The sequence below is a fragment of the Myotis nattereri genome (assembly GCF_964212035.1).
Source record: "Myotis nattereri genome assembly, chromosome: 10".
Lineage (NCBI taxonomy): Eukaryota > Metazoa > Chordata > Mammalia > Chiroptera > Vespertilionidae > Myotis > Myotis nattereri.
The window spans coordinates 78503558-78523897 of NC_138085.1; the positions used below are offsets into that span (position 1 = coordinate 78503558).

Consider the following 20340-nt stretch of genomic DNA (forward strand, 5'->3'; position numbering starts at 1 on the left):
GATAGTTCAACGAGGCCCAGAGAGAGATCCATTTAGAGGTCAAAGGAAAGAGCCAAAATATGCTGCTTTGGCATAGGATTACTTTAGGATGATTATTTTTAAGAAATAGCAGACATAGGAGAATCTCTGAAAACAGTCAAAGTCACCCTTCAAAAAGACACATTTATTAAGGGAAATCTCTATCTGTAAGGCTGTTTCCCTCTTTGTACCAGGAACAGGCAGATGTCCAAATACCTATAAATTCTTATTAATGGAGAAGGCAGCTGACTTAAATCTGCATAACAACCTTGACCTGGATTGCTGGGCTTTGCCTGATAGCTTCCCACCACTGGCTTTCCTCCCAAATAACGTTTTTGCTTTTGTTTTTTGTTTTCACTGGTGATGGTATTTAAGGTAGTGACTTGGGCCATTTTGAAGAGTTATTCAGTTTTCCTGGTTCTCTCCCATGTACACTAGAGGTCTATGTGTTATTAGACTTCTGCTTGTTTTCGTCCTATTAATCTGTCTATCATTACAGGGTATAGCTGAGCCAAAAACCAAGACTGGTAGATGAAAAATGTATTTTTCTCCTTTGCAAACAGTAACATCTCTGGATGTGTCTGTAGATCAAAATCCCCTAGTCTCTTTTTAGTATAAGGACATTTACTTGAAGGTAAGGGCCACCATTCTGAGTCCTCAACCTGGAACTGTTGGCCATGAAGCCAGCTGACATCCTCAGGAAAAGTTTTCCAGGGCCCACCCAAATGGCCTGTGTGGGCTTTCTGTGCTTTGATTGGTTCATGGGACACCTTTCCCTAAAACACCAGAGCTGGGTTTCAGTCCCAACTCTGCCATGTTTTCCTGTATGACCTTAGGAAAAGTCTGTTGCCTCTTGGAGCTTCAGTTTTCTCATCTTTGAAAGTTCTATGAAAGTTTCCCTCACCCAACTCACCAGGTCATTGCAGGGGACAAAGCGAGGAGGCAGTTTGTATATTGTAACACTGTTTGTAACTCCTAATTTAGTGCACTCTCCAGGACATCTCAGGAAAGAAAACAAGACCCAGATATGGAAAGAAGTGGGCTTTGTGAGGCAGGAATGAGGAGAGGGAGTAAATTGCAAATCCCAGGCAGGAAGGGGTGAAGACACCTGTTGATGAGCAGCCGTCAGAAGCTTCACAAAGAAGAAGCTGGAGGAAGAAGAGCCAACCACGTGCCAGTTTCTTGGATCTTTGGGACTAAGATGGGTGGAAAAGACACATTTACCAAAGGTTTCCAGGGGAGTGCTGACCCTCTCTAGTAAGGTTCCTGTCTTTGATGTGTTTCTAGTTCTGACTTATGCTCACCCTGTCCTTGCTGGGCCTTTGTGAAGGATCCAGCAAGGCTGGAATAAAGCACTTTATTGTGGTATGTGATAAATATATTGCCTGAAAGGGACAATGCCAAGGCTGAGAGGGCTAAAATTAGACCTTCCAGTTCTGTTTGATTTGGCAGTTGTGTGCCCAGGCTGCTAACATGGCATCCTCTACCCACGTCCTTCCGTCCCTGGGCCTCCTGAGAGCACAGGTAACGTGTGCTGAACTAGAGGAAGCGTTGCTTCCTCCGCCACCCTGTGGGGATGACAAATGCTTCCGGGCCTGTGTCCTGCCACTTGGAGCAGTATGTTAAGTAATACTTAGCTTGAAAGGATATGTTTCCTTGTCAGCTAATTTGCAGATTAGGATAAAACCATATCTCTCCTTCCCATTAATATAACTTTTCCATAGTGAAGCCATAGGAAATCTCAGACAATCATATACTTGAACCTTCTATTTATCTTCACTTAAGAACTTACAGCTGCATCTATGTAACCAGGGCAGAACCCAAAGAACCAGGTATAAGCACCTTAATCATGCTGTGCAGTAATGTCACCTACAGGAAGGAGCATGGGCCTTGGTGTTAGACATATGAGGTGAGATCCCAATTCTAGCACTTCTATTAAATTGTGCCCTTGGGAAAGTTACTGAACCTTTCCTACCTTGTTCATTCAGCTTTAAATTACATACAACCTCAAAATGTTAAATGAAATAATAAATCCACATAAATGATTTTTAGCAGTAATAGCTATAGCTTATCAAGTGCTTACCATGTGTTCATGGGTTATGCACTCCACCTTTACAATAATTTTATGAAGTAGATGCCATATGTCTTCACTTCACAGTCAAGGAAAATAAAATTTAGAGAATTGAAGACATTTGTTCAGGATCACACAGCAAGAAAACAGTAGAATTGGGATTTTGAACCCTGGAAGTTCTCTCATTCACTGATAGCTTTTCTATCTTCATAAAGGAGATGAGAAACAACAAAGTATTCTCCAGGACAAAAACTATTATTTCAATGTAAGAGTTTGCCATTCTCCTTCTTGCCTGGATGGTGCCCTGATCTATGTTATTTTTTCCCCCAAGGAAGGCAACCTAAGGGTACTCCACAGCTTGGTCCGTTATTTCACAATTGCTAGCTTCTGATTCCTAGGGGGTGGGGGACAGGTTTGGATGCTAAATACAAAAGCAGCAGTTGAAGGTACTGAGAATTTTTAGCCAAGAGAAGCAAAGACTTTAGGGAGGAAATTTGAGCTCTTTTCAAATAAGTGAAGGATTTACTGGCACAAAAATAGACTTATGGATTAGCATAAAGGAACAGAGAGTCTAGAAATAGATCCAGCTATACATAATTACTTAATATATGATGAAAGAAATTTTTCCAAACAAGAGGAAAAGGGAATATATTCTTGTAAGTGATGCTATCATCACCCCTTTGCAGCAATTCGATGAAAAACATCAGATAGAATCACACTATATACCACCTTTTAAAAAACATTAACAGTTGGAACAAACAGTTTAATACAAAAATTAAGTCAAAGATAACAATTAGAAACTGAAACTATGCTAGACAAATGTTAATCGTTATTGTGTATGTGTACACATAGCTTTGAATATAAAACCAATACAGTTATTAAGGAAACCATTAGAATCTGAGGAGATAAATGATTGGAGTGTGGCTAGATAATTCAGGCCAGAATAAACACAAATAATGAAAACAAAACCCAAAAACATGGTTAACTTATTTATTAAGGTTAAGTTAGGCTTTCTAAACATTAAAAGCAATGGCAGAAACTATAAAAGATAAGATAAATAGAGTTGCATAAAAATTCAAAGCTTATGCAGTCTAAAAACACTAGAATAAAGCAAATATCAAAATGGGGAAATATGCAACATAAATGTCTTCTAAGTACTAAATATGCTTAAAAATAAATGGGGAAAGGGTATGAAATCTGGGCAACAAATATGAACAGATTATGAACAAAAGATGAAATATCTTGGCCAACTTCAATCCTACAAATAATCGAGCACAGTAAAATTGAATATTGTTGCAACCCACCAAAAAATACTAGAAATCAATAAGCTTTATATATCGACACTTTTAATTCCAGTGGAAGCTAGCTTAAAGAAATAGTCCAAGAGGAAAAAAAAGTGATACACAGGATATATTTAAAGCAGCATTATTTAATAATGGTAAAAATACTCTAGAACTATAACCATTCCCCATTAAAAAAATGTATAGTAAATTATGGCACATTAACACCATGGAATATAAAACTGTGAGTTCTATGTTGAAACATGGCAAATTACTTACGATATTCTAAGTGGAAAAAGCAGACATACAATATTTAACAGTCATTATAATTAAACTATTTACTGCAAAAAAAGTGAAGTCATTTTGAGAATGAAAGAAGGTACTATTGTTTATGCAAGGACAACAGGCATTATTCAGGGCTATCCTAAGCAAATTGGGGTGTATGGTCACCCTACCTCTCCAACTTCATCTCCTATCAATAACACCTATTTGCTATGCCACAGCCACACTCACTTTGTGGCTTTGTCTCTAACACATCAAGTTTACTCTCATATTAGGTCCTTTGCATTAGTTTTCCTTTCTCCTTAGAATTCTCTTCTCCTAAGGTCTTTCATGGCTGACTTCTCAACATTCAAGTCACTGCTCAAATGTCACTTTTTTGATCTTTCTATTTAAATTTTTAAAACTCGTCTCTCCTTCAATACACTCCTAATGACTATCAATTACTTTGCCTTATATTCTTTGTAGCCTTAGGATTATCTGAACTTAGCTAATGTAGTTATTAGTCTATATGATCATTTAATGACTTCTTTCACTAGAATGTCAGCTCCAAAAGTGCAGGAACTTGGCCTGTTTTGTTTACCACTCTTTATATCTAGACTTGCCCCTGGTACTGAAGAAGTAATTAATATTTTTAAAAGAAATACCTTAACTTTCTATAATTTTTAAATACAAGCTCCTCTTCTTGATAGTGATAGCTGTTAGAGTTATTGTATGACTGTGCTCAATGCAAAGAGATCGTCTCTACAAAATTGTTTGAAAGAAAGGTCAAGTTTAAGTTCCCCTATCTACATGCTCAGGTGCTCAATAGGGATATGCAAAAGTCAGTCAAGTTCTTAATTATTACCAACTTCAGGGAAGAACTGAAATAAGCATTCTTAAATAAGATTAGAGGGTATGTCAATATAAATTAACCATGGTAGTATTATTGACCCTATTATTAAAACCATTACTACCACCTCTAAAGTCCAGGCATCAATTGATATCTATGTAGTAATATTTATAACATGTACACCATGATAATCTGTCATACAGGTATCATTATCTAAACTTCACAGATAAAATAACTCATGTAACTCAGAATATTTTGTGACAGAGCCTTATTATAAAATCCACACTTCTTTCCGTCTTATTCAATCAAGATTCTTTAATCCTTTAAAACATTATGTCAGACAATGCATTTGAAAGTATTTTCTTGCCATTATTGTATGCTTTGGTCCTTGCTCCCTGCACCCCTTTCCCCATTGCCTAGCTAGTTCCTACTCTTGGCACACCCCAAATGATCCCACCTCCAATCCTCACCCTGTGGAGGTCTGGGATTATGTGTCTAGAAGGGCTTCCTTGGCACTCTATGCTTCTTTCATGACTGTTCTTAACAGACTACCGATACCTGTCTCTACTGCTGGAATGTGAGTTCTGAGAGGGCATGAACAATGTCTTCTATCTTCAGAGTATATAGTAAGTACTAAAGAAATACTTGAATAAATAAGTAAAATACTTTTAACTTAATGGAATTGTGAAGGCACTTGGACATGTTTAAAGACCCACAGGTTTGTATCACATGGAAGTAATGAAGGGTTTGGGAAGAGCACCTGACACTCAGGTGCTTGCAGATTTCTCTATCTGGAAACTGTTCCAGTGAGCTATGCATCAGGGTATGGTTATCATGGAGATTTCTCTTGGAGATATGCTAAAATTAAATGGATATCTATGTGGTAAATGGCTTTGTTGTCCTCACTACTGAGGCCTTGCAAGTGATGGATAAAATGGGAGATGCTAACACTTGTGGGCAAGGCTCATTCTCCTCAAAGAGAAATACAGCAACCACCCTCTCCTTCTCAAGGCCCAGAGGCTGTAAACAGGTTTTAGCCGCAATCCCAGGAGGTTGAGTTGGAAATTTAGACCTCAGTGGATTTCCCTGGAATCTATTATTTCAAACAGCTCAAAATAGGTCTCCCCATTAAAATTTTCTTGTAGCATTGATTAATTTTCTTCCATGGTACTTAATCCTTTTTATAATTTTATGCTATAGTATGATTATTTGTTTGATATCTGTTCCTCTAACTAGACTCTGATCTCTATGAGGGCAGGGATTATGGCTGATTTAGATCACCCTATATATCTAGTACTAGACAAACGATAGATGTTTAATAGGTATTTGTTAAAAGAATGATTTGATAAGACAGAGAGGCAATACCTCATGTGAAAGTAACATAATAAATAGTAAAAAGAAGGTAAAATAAGTAGAAAGAGCACAGATCTGTTTTGGATATTGAAGCTATTACTTACAAATGTCATTACTTTAGGCAAATTACCCAACCCCTGTATCAATTTCATCACCAAAAGTAGAAATACTATTATTTGGAAGTTTGGAACACCTGAACATCATAAGGTGTAAAAATCTGTCAAAAGTGGAAATTACTCACATGAGGAAACCCTATTGCCCCTGAAATCTCTTCCTCGTGTGGCCAGAAATTCTCACTTCCCTATTCCAAATCTTAGACAAACATTTGGGACCTTTTGGTGTTCTTTGGTCTATTCAATGCATATTTATTGAGCATCTATGATATGCTGTCCACTGGGGTTGGCTCTGGGAATACACTGGTCAATTAGATAGATGTTCAGTCTTAGAGCTTTGTTTATCTTATATAATAAAAGGATAATACGCAAATCAACCAAACAGTGGAACAACCAGTTGCTATGATGCGCACTGACCACCAGGGGGCAGATGCTCAATGCAGGAGCTGCCCCCTGGTGGTCAGTGCGCTCCCACAGGGGGAGCACTGCTCAGCCAGAAGCCGGGGTCATGGCTGGCGAGCGCAGCGAAAGCCTCTCCCACCTCCGCAGCAGGCTGACATCCCCTGAGGGGTCCAGACTGCAAGAGGGTGCAGGCCAGGCTGAGGGACCTCCCTCCAGTGTACAAATGTTGTGCACCAGGCCTCTAGTATTTGAATAACTCCTGAAAGGACCTAGGGGCCTTAGTCACATATCACTGCAAACAATAACAATGATAACTATCTGTTATCCTATATGCTCTCTATCCCCAGCCCTGTCCTAGGTATTCCTGATTCATAATCTTATTTAATCTTTATAAGGACTGTGAAAGGTAGACCTAACAGTTTTCATTTTTAGGCAAAGAAACTGCAGCCTTGCAGCTAGAGAGTGGCAGTGTTAGGGTTGGAATGCACGTCTATGTGACCCACACGCCTACAGCCATGATTTTCCTTATAGCAGCACATCTGCCAGCCAGTCACTTTTAATAGTATAATTTATTTAGCAAGTGATGACTTCACATTATTATAGAATTTTCTACTTTTTATTAGATTGTGCAATTTAGTAAACATGGTTCTTATAATTACTGATGTAAAAATATTCTTTCATAAATGCTGGGTTTTCTCTGGCACATGAACACTGCTTGCCTGTGGTACAGAAATATTTTAAAACTAACTTAAAATGAATGCAAAATTCAGAATCCAGGAGTGTCCTTTTTTTAGACCAGCAATGTCAAATTCATGGACATTGAACCACATAGGATCCTGGATATATTTTTATTGGCTGGTGTGCTTGATAACAGGTTCTGAAAGACAAAGATACTAGGCAGGCATTCTGCTTGGTCAAAATACCATCATTTTAACAGTAATTTAACACCTGGCCCACTTCATTTAGACCAATGAGAGATCCAAAGATTAATCATACCCTGTGTTTGCTTTCTAGGAATTCACAGACTGATGAGGAATATGCTACTAGCAATGATATGAAGAGGATGATGGTGAAAGTGGTAGTAGTAGTAGTAATAATGATAGTAAAAGCAAAGCAGGCCATTAAAACTGTATGAAACAGTGTTCTGGGAGCTCAGCCTAGATTCGGCTCTTTCCTATTTCCTATTCCAAAACAAAGTGACAGAAGTGGTGGGATATCAGGCAGTTGCAGATAGGTTTTGGTCAGAAGAGACTTTTCAGAGCTTCCAGAAGGAATGCAGTCTTTGACTCATAAAGTTGGCCCTGAAAATTACTAAATAGTTTAGACAAATTTCCCACCCAATACTAAATGTTATGACTCCTCTGGCCTATGATTTTCTAGAATCTCACCCTCTGTCACTAAGCAGCCAACCCAGGTTCAAGGGGATTATTCATTCTACGAAAGATGTCCAGAAATCTATGTCAAGGATATTGTTAAGGCTACCCTTAAAACAGTAGTGAGTAACGTGTACGAAGATATTTCCCTCACTGGTATTTAAAAAGTTAAAATGTATAATAAAAAGAGAATAGTGAGGTAAACCTTGTCTATACATATAATGGAGTATAATGTCTTAAGATAACATTTGTGATATGTTTTAATTGCAAGGGTCATGCTAAGGGGGAAAAAGTAGTATATAAAATTTAAAGACATGAGTAGTCTCAACTAGAAACAATACTTACAAAGGAGGAAAATATAGCCTATAAGTAACAGATTGTAGGTGATTTTATTCTTTTTTTATGTTTTGCTTTCCAAATTTTCTGCAGTATTATTCTTTTACTTAGAAGAAGGTATCACTAAGGACTTAAGAAGAGCAAATTCCCAGCTTTCAATCAAGCTAATTTTTAAAAATATATATTTTTATTGATTTCAGAAAGGAAGGGAGAGGGAGAGAGAAACATCAGTGATGAGAGAGAATAAGTGATGAGAGAGAAACATCAATGATGAGAGAGAATCTGCCTCTTGCACACCCCCCACTGGGGATTGAGCCTGCAATTCCTGGCCAGGAATCAAACTGTGACCTCCTGGTTCATAGGTCAGCACTCCAACCACTTAGCCACACCAGCCGGGCACAATCAAGCTCTTTTAAGAGCTGTTGTGTGAGTAGGGACTTGAAGGACTGAGTATTGTTCAATGAATTGCATGGAATGCCAACAGCAGCCCTCTTTAGTTCTAGTTCTTAGAGTTTTGTCAAATGAGTTTGCAAAAGTAGACACAAAATCTTCTGAAAAAACACACACAAAGTAATCTGTCTTCTTCACTTAATGAAAAAAGAAATATTCTGCCCTTATATCTACTCCCAGACAACCACAAAACTGGAATATTATCACTGTTATAATGAGACAACTCAATCGCCATGTAAACAATCAGTGTCCAGGCTGGCTCTAAATTTAGAGAAATGATGTGATTCTTGGTTATCTACCATAGAAGCCGATAGCTACAATTCAGAGAAACTAGCTGGAGTACTGGATAAATGTTTAGCCTTCCTTCTATTATAACATCTCCCAGTGAGTTTTCATTCACAGATGTATAACCTTATAGACCTATTATAATCGAAATACTTCTTACCAGCAACCTCTGGTTGGCATTTTATTAAGTGGTTCCCATGTAATATAGAAGAAGCTGGTCTCTTTACATCCTATATAATAAAGAGATAATATGCTAATTAGACCAAACAGCCAAACAACCTTCCAGATGACCTTCCGGAGAAAGCTGGGGCTAGGAGGGCCAGCAGAGGCTGTGAGGGGCTGTGCGGGCTGGCCAGGGCGGTGAGGGCTGACTGGGACTGCAAGGGCTGGCCAGGACTGTGAGGGCCAGCCAGAGCTGCAAAGACCAGGCAAGGCAGCCTGGGCTGTGAGGGCCAAGCCCGTTGCACAAATTTCGTGCATCGGGCCTCTAGTTTTTTAAATAAGCAGGCACAAGCAGTACAAGAACATTATGCCACTGTCATTGTGCTAGGAATCTTTATAAATACAATGTTCTGAATTCAAACATTCATGTTCTAGAAAGAGTACCCATTTACCTTCACAAATGGTTTTAGGAGCTAGCACGTCAGCTATATTCAGCTGTAAACTTCTTGATAATGAATTCATTTAATTTCTCAACTTAAAAGCTCTGAGAATAACAAATACAACTTCATTATTAAAAACTGAGTGGCAGTTCAATGCAAGGGTTCTGCTGGGCCTTTAATATATATTATCTCTAGGATTTGCAACAATTTTGTGAGACAGGTTAAATTCACACTTAAATGAAGAAACTAAGGCTCAGAAAGATTAAATTATTTGCCTAGGGCCACACAGCCATTAAGTGGTGGAGTCAGAATTCAAATTTGGTTCTGATTTATAGTCCAGTTTTATTTAAATTTTCCCATTTTGTTGATGTCTAGTCTTTAGATTATTTAGATTGTTTTATTCAGAACTCCTATTTGATACCCTGAGAAACTGAGACATGAGGAATTAAATGACCTGCCGAGTTAATATGAACAAAAAACAAACTCAAATCTGAATCAGATTAATTGCCTCTATTTGTTGATTTTTTAAATTATGACCTCTGCAACATTATATTAACCTCTGATAACATATCATACTTTAATTTTTGTATTATTTTGAATTGACATGAAATTAAAAATATTTTACAATAATGTCATTTTTCTGAATTTTAGATCATCTTAAAGTCATAAATACGCCCCCTTTTCATGTGGGGAAACTATACAGAGGTAAAAACATGCAGTGGGAAGGATTCAGAGCCATTAGTCATTAGCCACTTTGGCACAATTGTGTCAAATTTCCATCCAGAAACAAAATGGGAGAGATCGCAAGGGATCAGTAGCCAAAGTACTCCAAGAAGTTTCCTCAAGCTTCTTGGCCTGTTAGTCCCTTTTTTTCCATTTAAATTTTTTAAGGAAGGGACATTAACATTCACTGAAGACCTAATACATGCCAGAGACTGTGCTAAGCACTTTCATAGACATTATGTTATTAGTCCTTGCAATTAATCTCAGGGATATAATTTCCATTTTACAAAAGTTAAATAACTTTCTCAGAGTGACTGCACTCATCTCTGAAACCATGTCTCTTTTATCCATACCATACTTCTCTCTAGAGAGAAATAGGTATTGTATAAATTTCTTGTATAAAACAGGCTGCTCTCTATTAGCTAACTGGGATATGTAAGACCTTATTTGGAACCTGACTTAAATAAACTTCAACAATTCATATGAGATTTGAACACTGATCAAATAGTTGATGAAATTAATTTTATTTGTTTGTTTTTTGGTGTATAACAGTATTGTGGACATGTTTTAAAGAGTCTTTGTAGAAATATACTTAAATATTTGTAGATGAAATAATATAATGTCATAATTTGTTCAAACTAACCTACTGGTGGGGGAAGAAAAGTGACCTTAATAATAGTTATAGCTGGGTGATGGGTACGTGGGAGTTCATTACTGGTACATTATTCCCTTCGAATGTGTATGCTTTCCATAGTAAAAAGAGTCTTGGGTTTATTTTTTTGTTTACTTTTTAAATATATCTTTATTGATTTTAGAGAGGAAAGGAGAAGGTGAAAGGGCTAGAAGCATCAATGATGAGAGAATCATTGATTGGCTGCCTCCTGCACACCCCACACTGGGGATTGAGCCCACAACACAGGCATGTGGCTTGACTGGGAATCAAACCATGACCTCCTGATTCATAGGTTGACACTGAACCACTGAGCCATGCCAGCTGGGCAAGTCTTGGGTTTAAATAACACCTTTTCAGTTAGTAAAAGTGTGACCGTGAATAAGTTACTTTCTGAGACACAGCTACTTAGTCACAAAATGAAGCATCCTTACCTGTAATGTAGACTCAATGAGATACTGTGTGTAAATATACACTATAGTGCCCTATACATCCTAAGTTCTTCACTACATTGCTAGTTAATTTATTACAAAAATAAATGATCTCTGTTTTCATTTCCTTGCTCTCATGACTTAGCCAGAGATAACTTACAATATTCAGATGAATCTGATATTGGCCAACAACCAAAGGTGAATGATATAAAATTCCTGTGGAGCTGGTCATCTACAGAGCACCTCTGTGGAAGAATAGTATCCTTTTCCAGTTTCCCCTTTGCCTAGACCTCTTGTTTTATGAACAAATCTTATGCCATTTTGTACAGCTCTTTTTATAACCAGTTTATTGATAGGTTGGCTATATAGCTTTATTCTTTATTGCTTCAAATATTATCTACTGTGTTTCCCTGTCCCATCCCGGGATAATAAATTGGGTCCACTTCAGGTATCAGAAAAGTGTTTTTCCTAGGTATTAAAAAGTTCAGTCTAATTTAAACATATATTTCCATTTAGATCCAATTCAATCTCTCCTTTCTCAGTTCAATTTTGAACTAAGTGATGAAGAAGCAGATACAACCTTGATGCAATAATTTGCACAAGATCAGTACTTTGAGTCTTAAATTTTTTTTATAAAAGATAAACTAAAATTCTAACGTTGTGACAATAATAAATTTGTTACCACCCCAGATGCACGCCTCAGTGGTTGAGCATCGACCTGTGAACCAGAAGGTATCAGTTCAATTCCTGATTAGGGCACAGGCCTGAGTCGCAGGCTCGATCCCTCGTGTGGGATGTGCAGGAGGCAGCCGATCAATGATTCTCTCTCATCATTGATGTTTCTATCTTTCTCTCCCTCTCCCTTTCTCTCTGAAATCAATAAAGATATATATTTTAAAAAATTTGTTACCATTACATGGCACTATATAATCTACAGAATATATTCATAGTCATCTCAATTTCATAACTGCTAACTAGAGAAGGTAGGTAATTTCATATTTGTTTTCATACAAGGAAACTAAACTCAGAAAAGTAACTTTTCTAGGACTTCACACCTATGAAGACTACAGCACAGGTGTGATGCCTAAAACACATCTAATGACTCCCAGTTTTCTGTACTTTCCACTATATAGTTCAGGTATTTCTTCTATAGATTCTCTCCTGTATGCATCTATACCACCTTTTTACTTCACTTGACTTACTGGAATTCATTTATCTATCTTTCTCATTAGGCATAAATTTCTTGAAGGCTCCAGTGGTATCTTACTGTTGATTCTACAGTGACTACACAGTCCTCAGCACATTTATTCAATAGTTATTTATTTTGTAGGTTAAGCACTATTAACTGTTCAATGCTTTTAATAGTTTAATTTCTTATTCAGAGGTTCCACCATGAATGGGATTACTACTGTTCAGAGACTAAAGTGGTTTATGAACCATTGATTTCTCATGAAAGGGATGATAATAACTATCATTTGTTGTGCATTTTTAGTAATGAGGCATTATGTTATATTTTTTATATATATAGTCTTCTTTTTACTTTTCAAGAATTCTCTGAAGTACTATTTTAAATGGAAACTGAGGCTGAGAGGTTAAACAATTATTCAAGATCATAGAACTAATAAACAGTGGAACTGGAGATTTTTATCTAAGTACTAGTGGCCTGGTGCATGGATTCGTGCACATTGAAAGAAAATTAACCTCTGTGATTCCAGGGTGCAACACCACAACTTGGCAGTAAACCAGATACGGGGCAGGCAGTACCCCAGCAACAACATAACCCAAGGCCGAAGGTGGAATCACGCAGCCTCCATGAGGAATCGGGCTCCCTCCTCTCTGGTTCCGGGATCTATCACCCGAGAACTGCCACTGCCAAGCCACTGCAGCTCGGCAACTCCTGCATTGAGCATCTACTCCCTGGTGGTCAGTGCATGCCATATGTACTGGATGTTGGACGGTTGGACGGTCACTTAGCTTTTTATATATATAGATATCTATCTTGAAAATTCTTGTTTACATTTCCTCTAATTTCTTTTGAGCCAGTTGAAACATTGGTGAGGGCGGAGGAATTTTCCCATTTACAAATGAAAAATGAGGAAAAATTAAATAGTTTTCATCTCATTCTGAGGAAAAATACCTTTATAAGTAGTTAAACTTACAAAATTTAAGCTGATTGTTTAAAAAATATTTCATGAGCAAGAAAGTACCTTATGTATACATTTAAAAAACACTTGAACTTCTGCAATAAACAAAACTGATGGTCTTCCATTAACTCATAGCATCAAATGCCAAACAATTCCATCAAGCAGAAGTTGCAAATTGAGTCAGACTTGTGCAGTCTTTTGGTACATTAAAAATAAAATATTATATTAATAAGCATGTCAACTTTATTGATAATGCTTAATGGGCCTCCAATGGGGCTTTTCACTAATAATTCAAGATTGCATTTCAGAAATAAACTCACTAATCAAAAATTAATAAAACCAATGCAAAATATAAAACACCACAGGTTCCTGTACCACCAAAGTCTACTATTTTAAGAAACCTTCAATTGCCCTAAACATCCTGAAATATGAAAGAGCAGAAATATTAAGGCCTACTTGCGTGAATTAGAGAAAATTCATCCAGGCTCCAAAGCACATTTAACATGTTAATGATTTGCAAAAAAATCTATTTACATTCAGCTTTTCAAAAGTTCATAGTCTTTCAGAGCTTAAGAGATAATAAACAAGATCCAAATAAAGGATAAAAAAGTACATTTAAAGTGACAGATTTCCATTTTCAGAAAGTTGCTATATGAGTAAGAATGAAAAAAATAGGATTCACTTAATAGATCTATAATAACTGTAGGCAAATTTAACTAATTTGTGCACACTTTCCCTTTAATGAGTAACACTTCATAAAAATGAAATCTTTGTTAATTAAGAGAGACCTACTTTCTATAAAAAGTTCACCAATTATTCTCAGCTATATTGAGCTTGAAGGCCACTTGGTGAATGAGAGTATTCCAGGTCTTAATTGTAATTTAGAACAAAAGGAAATAGATTGTTCACCTAAAAATTATCCAACAAATGGTTAGAAATACAGTGCATTGTCTTCTAAAAAAAATAAACAATTGGTGGTTATACAGTAGGTCATCTTTGTTAGGAATACAGTGAAGTAAGGCAGTTGAGATATTCAGAGAAGGCATAAGAATTACAAATTATCTGACTTGCACGCTTTAAGTTAACTGATCAGAGTATAGAACATCTCTTTAATGTATTCACAGGCACCTTATTATTAAAGTGTCAAACCTCTTTGAGGATTCTTCAGTAATTTGCTATTCCATTTCTGTTTCATTCATTAAGTAGTTTCTAAAGCACCCCCAAGATCCCCATTTGTGAAGTTCTCAATGATTCAAGCTGTGAGCAACTCAAACTATTTTGATTCACTTAAGAGAGCACAAGTTATCTTTAGAAGCCAACTGTAAATGAGAAATGAAGTGTTATGGCCCCTGCACAATGTCAACATGTTAAAATAATCCCACAGCTCAAGAGACCCATCATCTAAATGAGTGGTACACATAGCTACCATGGGCTAGGTTTGCATAACTTTAAATTATTAATAACAATTCTTGAATATAGGTAAAAATGATTATGATTTTACTTAGTAAGAGATGAAAGGGAGGATACGCATATGAGTAGATTAAAAAGCACTCTTAAAGGTGCTTTATATCTACTGGAAGTAAATTATAAAATCTTCTTTAGTCTTGCTTTTCTTTTCTGTTAAGTAACATAAAGATATTTATAGCAATGTTAATTGTTCACAGGCTTTTAGTAGAAGATTTAATTTCTTGATATAATTAATAAGGTACATTCAACTGATTCTTGTTATAACAAATATTTCGTTGACAAATATTATAGAGTATCTACTATAAAAACCATCATAGAGATATGAAAAAGGTCATTAAAATATCTGCCCTTGTGGACAGTGCTTTCATATTGTAGCTATGTCTTTAAGATAAAAATGTTCCTTAATATACTGTATTTTTATGTATTGGAAGGATGGATTAGGTAATTTATATGGTTCCCTTCCAGTTCATATACTATATTAATTATATGAATTAACCACTGGAATAGTAGAAATATCAATCATTTATTAATTTATCTCTGTATTATTTGATATTTTATGAAATTTAATGTTTATGTCTACTAAATATAACTGAAATGGCCCTAACTGATTTGACTCAGTGGATAGAGTGTCGGCCGGCAGACTGAAAGGTCCCAGGTTCGATTCTGGTCAAGGGCATGTACCTTGGTTGCAGGCACATCCCCAGTAGGGGGTGTGCAGGAGGCAGCTGATCGATGTTTCTCTCTTATCGATGTTTCTAACTCTCTATCCTTTTCCCTTCCTCTCTGTAAAAAATCAACAAAGTATATTAATATAGAAATAAATAAATAAATATAACTGAAATGGACATTGTCCATTTCAACGTTAGATTAACTGAATGTGATTCCTTCTAAAAGAACTTTCGTATCTTCCTAAATAATGATGAATCTTAGGAGCATAGAAATCACTCAACATAAAGAAAAAAACCTTTAGAATGACATTAAAATATATTGCTTTTGTGAATTAGAAAACTGGGCATTTGATATGGATGTGAAACTCCCCACGGAGCTCCTCAGCAATGTTTGGTGGAATCCGTAACTATGTGCAACCCAAACAGAAAACCTATAGCTTGCCCAGGGCGGCATTTCTAATCAAGTTACCCTGTCACAGAATGGGATTCATAGCCTCGCGAGACCAAGCAGGGCACTCCGCAACCCCAAGTCTCTGCTGTCTGCAGAGGCTGCCTGGTGCTGAGAAAAATCCCGGCCTGCCTGTTTTCAGAATGGGATAGCAAGAGCAGGTGTCATCTGACTCAACAGCCTTTGTTGGAACAGACTAGCCAAGAGACAGCTCCTTCCGATTCAGTACAGGGTTGCCAAGGTGGGAGGGTGGAATTCGCTTGGTAATTGGTGAATGTGTTGAGAAAGGCATCACCTTACTTCCTCCACAGCTTCCAAGAGGATTGGCTACTCTCTCCAATGAGAGGCTCAGACTCTGTCTCACCAGCCTCCCCGAGGCCTCAGCTTTTCTAGGTCAGAATTCCTGGCATGTCCCTCAAGGGGACATTTTGGCTAGTGTTGGTTATCTTTCTGAGTGCCTGAGTGATTGCATTTGGGGAGAAGGGACAGGAAGGCCTGGATTATTTTAAAACTCACTAGAACTTTATTATATAGACACTCAGGAAAAAATGTTTTGGAAGAAAGGGAGAAACAGAGAAAGCAAGTGAGAGAGGAGAAGAAAAGGAGGAAAGAGAAGAAGGCTCACATAGGCAGGTATTATGGCCGGTGCTGCTGTCCTTGTCCAGCAGGACAGAGAAGGAAGCTGTGCAGGAAGAGCTGCGCAAGCCCTTGAGAGGTTTTAGAAGCCGCACTGCTGGCCTCTATGGGCCTGGTCAGCTCGAAGCAGTCAGGCATTCTTCTCTCAGTCCTGCTGTTGCCCCACCCTCCATCTTTTCTGAAGGTGGCTGCATCTGGAGCATTGCCAGGAAGCCAGAGACAGGCATCTTGGATTTGGGTTCTGCCTTCTAGGAGGCAGGGGAGAGCTGGCAGGGCATGGTGTGTTTGCACTGCAGCTTCCTCACTCCTCAGAGTCTCAGTGCTTGAAGCTGCAGCAGTTTAGGAGGAGGCAAGAAGGCAGAAGAAGGAGCAAGCGCCTGCAGTGTTTCTGAAGGCAGGATGCTCCGAGGAATTCTGGAAACATGGCAGGGCAGGGATGGAGACGGGGCTGTGCTCCCAAACAGGAGCTGAAGATCTAACTGGTTTGCCAGTTCTCTCTAAAACCTCCAAAGGTGCCCCAAAAAATAGACTGTGGTGCAGAGGAGGCCAGGAGGCCAGACTAAACATGTAAAGAGATGCCTCTAGTAGAGGTGAGGGGCAATAGAAAAGAGACCTTGCAAGTAAGAAGAGGCAGAGAAGTGCTATGGTGTGAAAAGAAACCCTTGGGACCTTTTCAAAAGATGTTTGGGGAGCACATAAGTACTTATTTGACGATGTCAGCAATGTCACCGAGCATATTAAAAGTGCAGAGAGAAGGGATCATTCCCATTCAACATTACTTTTTAATTGTTTATTCCATAGGCTAGAGGAGTTAATTGAATTTTCCCTAGCTCATGGCTCTGCGCCTCAGTTCCTCATCTGTACAAACAAGGTATTTGGGCTAGATGCTTTTGAAGGTCTGGGCCAGATGTGATCCTCTATAACTGTCAGCCTGTGAACCAGAGTATCTGAGACGAAACGTCTCTGAACTTTAATAGCAAATTCTTCCTCTTCCTCCACCAGTCATTTATCAATGCAGTGCACACCTGCACCACTCTGGAGCTGTTTCAGCCTCAGTGATGACAAGGAGTGTGGCTTAATTGTGACAGATGATTGCTCCTTCCACCCTGAAGTAAGGAAGAGAGGCACAGAGACGGCAGTATAATTTATACTTTGGGTTCCCAAGGAGAGGTTATTCTCGAATTTTCTATTTCAAATTTCATACACTTAAATAAATTATAAATTCCTTTGAGTAGGTTCTAAATAGTTGGACTGACAAATGGTTAAAGAGTTCTATAATGATCTGCCCCGTTTTGGAAAAAAATAATTATTTCATTTCTTCCCAAAAACTGAACCTGCTTTTTCCATGGAAATCCAGCACACTGGCCATGCTCTCCCCTTGTCTGCCTGCCTCATACCATTCTGCCTGCCGGCTTCAGTGCAGCATTTTCTGGGGTTATCAAACACCCGAGCTTCATGGAGGTGCACTATTTAGTGAGGTGGAAGCTACCCCCCCCCCCCCACACCCTCCACACACACACCACCACCACCACCACCACCACCACCACACACACCACCATCACCATCACTCACACATGCAGGCACTTTTGATGGCAGTGGAGATAAAATGTGTTTTCACAAGAGTTTCTCTTTTAATTTGTCTCAATCTCAAATTTATTTAAAAAATGAATATGTAGAAATACAACTCCCTTGCTCCTCTTGCCTTGAAGTTGGACGTGACACAGAGACAGTGTACACTTGTTTTCTACACCCACTGCATTTCCATTTCACTGTAGTCTCCAAAATATGGGCAGGAGGGCAACTCTGAAAAATGGATTCCCACTCCGGCATCTCCCAGGGCGCGGATCCGCGCAGTGCAGCGCTGAGCACTTGGACGGAGCATCGCCGGTTCCTCCCGCCGCCCCCTCCCCCCATTCACCAGCACCTCCGATGTCCACAGCGCGGTTGACCTTGCAAAGACTTCTCCCGTGTCTGGGAAGGAACAATCCATTTTAACAAAAAACACAAAACGACCTTTCCTCCTTTAAAGAAACACTGCCAAACGCAACGCGTCTGGGTTCCCACTTCCCATGCCCGCATCCCCCAAGGCGAATACCGGATGCCAAGGCAGGTAACTAGTTTGGGTCTGACTCCCCCATTCATTCTGTCTCAGACTTTGTTCAAAATAGAGGGTTGACTGTGCGGCGGAATATCTTTCCTTTTTCTGACCATTCACCATCGTGACGAAAAACCAAAAGGGAAAAAATTAGCCACTCATTCCTAAATACTGAGAGAAATGTGCTTATGTTGCGTCTCGCTGTGTGGTTCTAAACACTTACACCCCGCTGGGAAACCAACCCTGATTTCCACACCATCTCGTCCACTCAGTTTGACTTAGCAAACACCTCCCCTGCTCTTCCACGGCGAGGAAAATGGTGCACCAACCCCAGGAATGACAGGTTGCTACTGGACTGCAACCGCTCAATAGTTTTATCAGCAACCGGGAAACTTCACCATCGGTCAGTTAGTTACTTAAATCTCTGTAAGGAAATCCTACTATTTATAGACTTAAACTAAAAAAGCACCTCTGTTTCACCTGTCTTAAATCTAGCCTAAGACAGCCCTCCAAAACACGCCGCGTATAAACACCCCCCCCCCTCCATTATTCCAAATAGCCCCCCTTGGACTAACAGTGCATCCAGATGGCCAGCATCAACCAAAGCAACTGTCCCCACGCATGCAGACGCATCTATGTGCAAAGCAACGTGTGTGACAACAGCCACTGGCTGCGCTACCCATGCAGAAATGCAACGAAGACTGCGTTTTCCACTTACAGTTAGAGCCCTGCGCTCGGTGACTGAACGAAAACGGCAAAACTCGGCAGGTCTTTCTATAGAGATGTTTAATTCGAGCAAAAGGTTGAGCCGTCTCTGTGGTGAAGCCGCGCTCTTTTCCCCCTCCGGAGCTCTAGGCTGCTTAAATCCCTCTCGAATCGCGCCTTCCAAGCCCGGCGGCCTCAGCTACACGCTCGGGTAAATCGCTGCTGCAGATTGGGAATCCCATAGAAAACCTAGGGTCGCTGGAGCTGGCTGCGCAGGCGCGCGGGCACCCCTCCCGGCTCTCCTCCCCCCGCCCCACCGGCTCCGCAGCCCCGGCTCGGAATGCTCAGGAGTCGGTCGCTGACCAAAAGCTGCCTGGCATTGGCGCATGCTCAGTTGGAGGGGCTCGGAGTTGCCGCGGGTGCATTCCATTCTCCAGATTTTAGCAGAAACTCCAAAGGAAAGTAGGTAGGAAAAAGGTGCCTGGCCCCCTGGCAGCGGCACCTGGAGAGGGGTGAGGGAGGGGGACTTGGGTTCCCCTCGCCCCGCCGTTGCCGAGTCCAGCGGTGAAGGCTGAGGCCGGAGATGTGCCCCGTGGATCCTGCTTTTCCCCCCGCTCTCAGCCCTAGAGAGCCCCCAGCCCAGCCTCCGCCAGGCTGCAGATGAAGGAGCAAACTGCAGGAATCCCTTTCTCAGAAGGAAGCGTTCCCAGCCACCTGGGAGCCCATCACCTGGGCTCCCCAAAGGAACCCTCACGGGGGTGACTTTGCATGGCCACTTCAACCTAGAGAACTGGGAGCCTGGCCCTGTGGTATCCCAGTGCCCAGGAGGTCCAGGCCCAGAAAGGTGATGGAGAAATGTGTGTTCAACGGAGCTGGGTCCGAGGCTTGCCCTGTGTGACCTTGAGCAAATCATGCTAACCATCAACAAATGTTTATAAGTGCCTTCTGTATGCACTTCA

The 20340-nt window shown here is 39.7% G+C and overlaps 1 protein-coding gene across 1 annotated transcript in view; it reads right to left on the reverse strand.

Moving 5' to 3' along the window:
• Positions 1-19756, reverse strand: part of VSNL1 (visinin like 1) — a 62948-nt gene extending 43192 nt beyond the window's left edge. Inside the window, exon 1 of the mRNA XM_081101293.1 lies at positions 19395-19756. The gene's annotated coding sequence lies outside the window, so the exon portion shown is untranslated. The remainder of the gene's footprint in view (positions 1-19394) is intronic.
• Between the last annotated feature and the right edge of the window lie 584 nt (positions 19757-20340).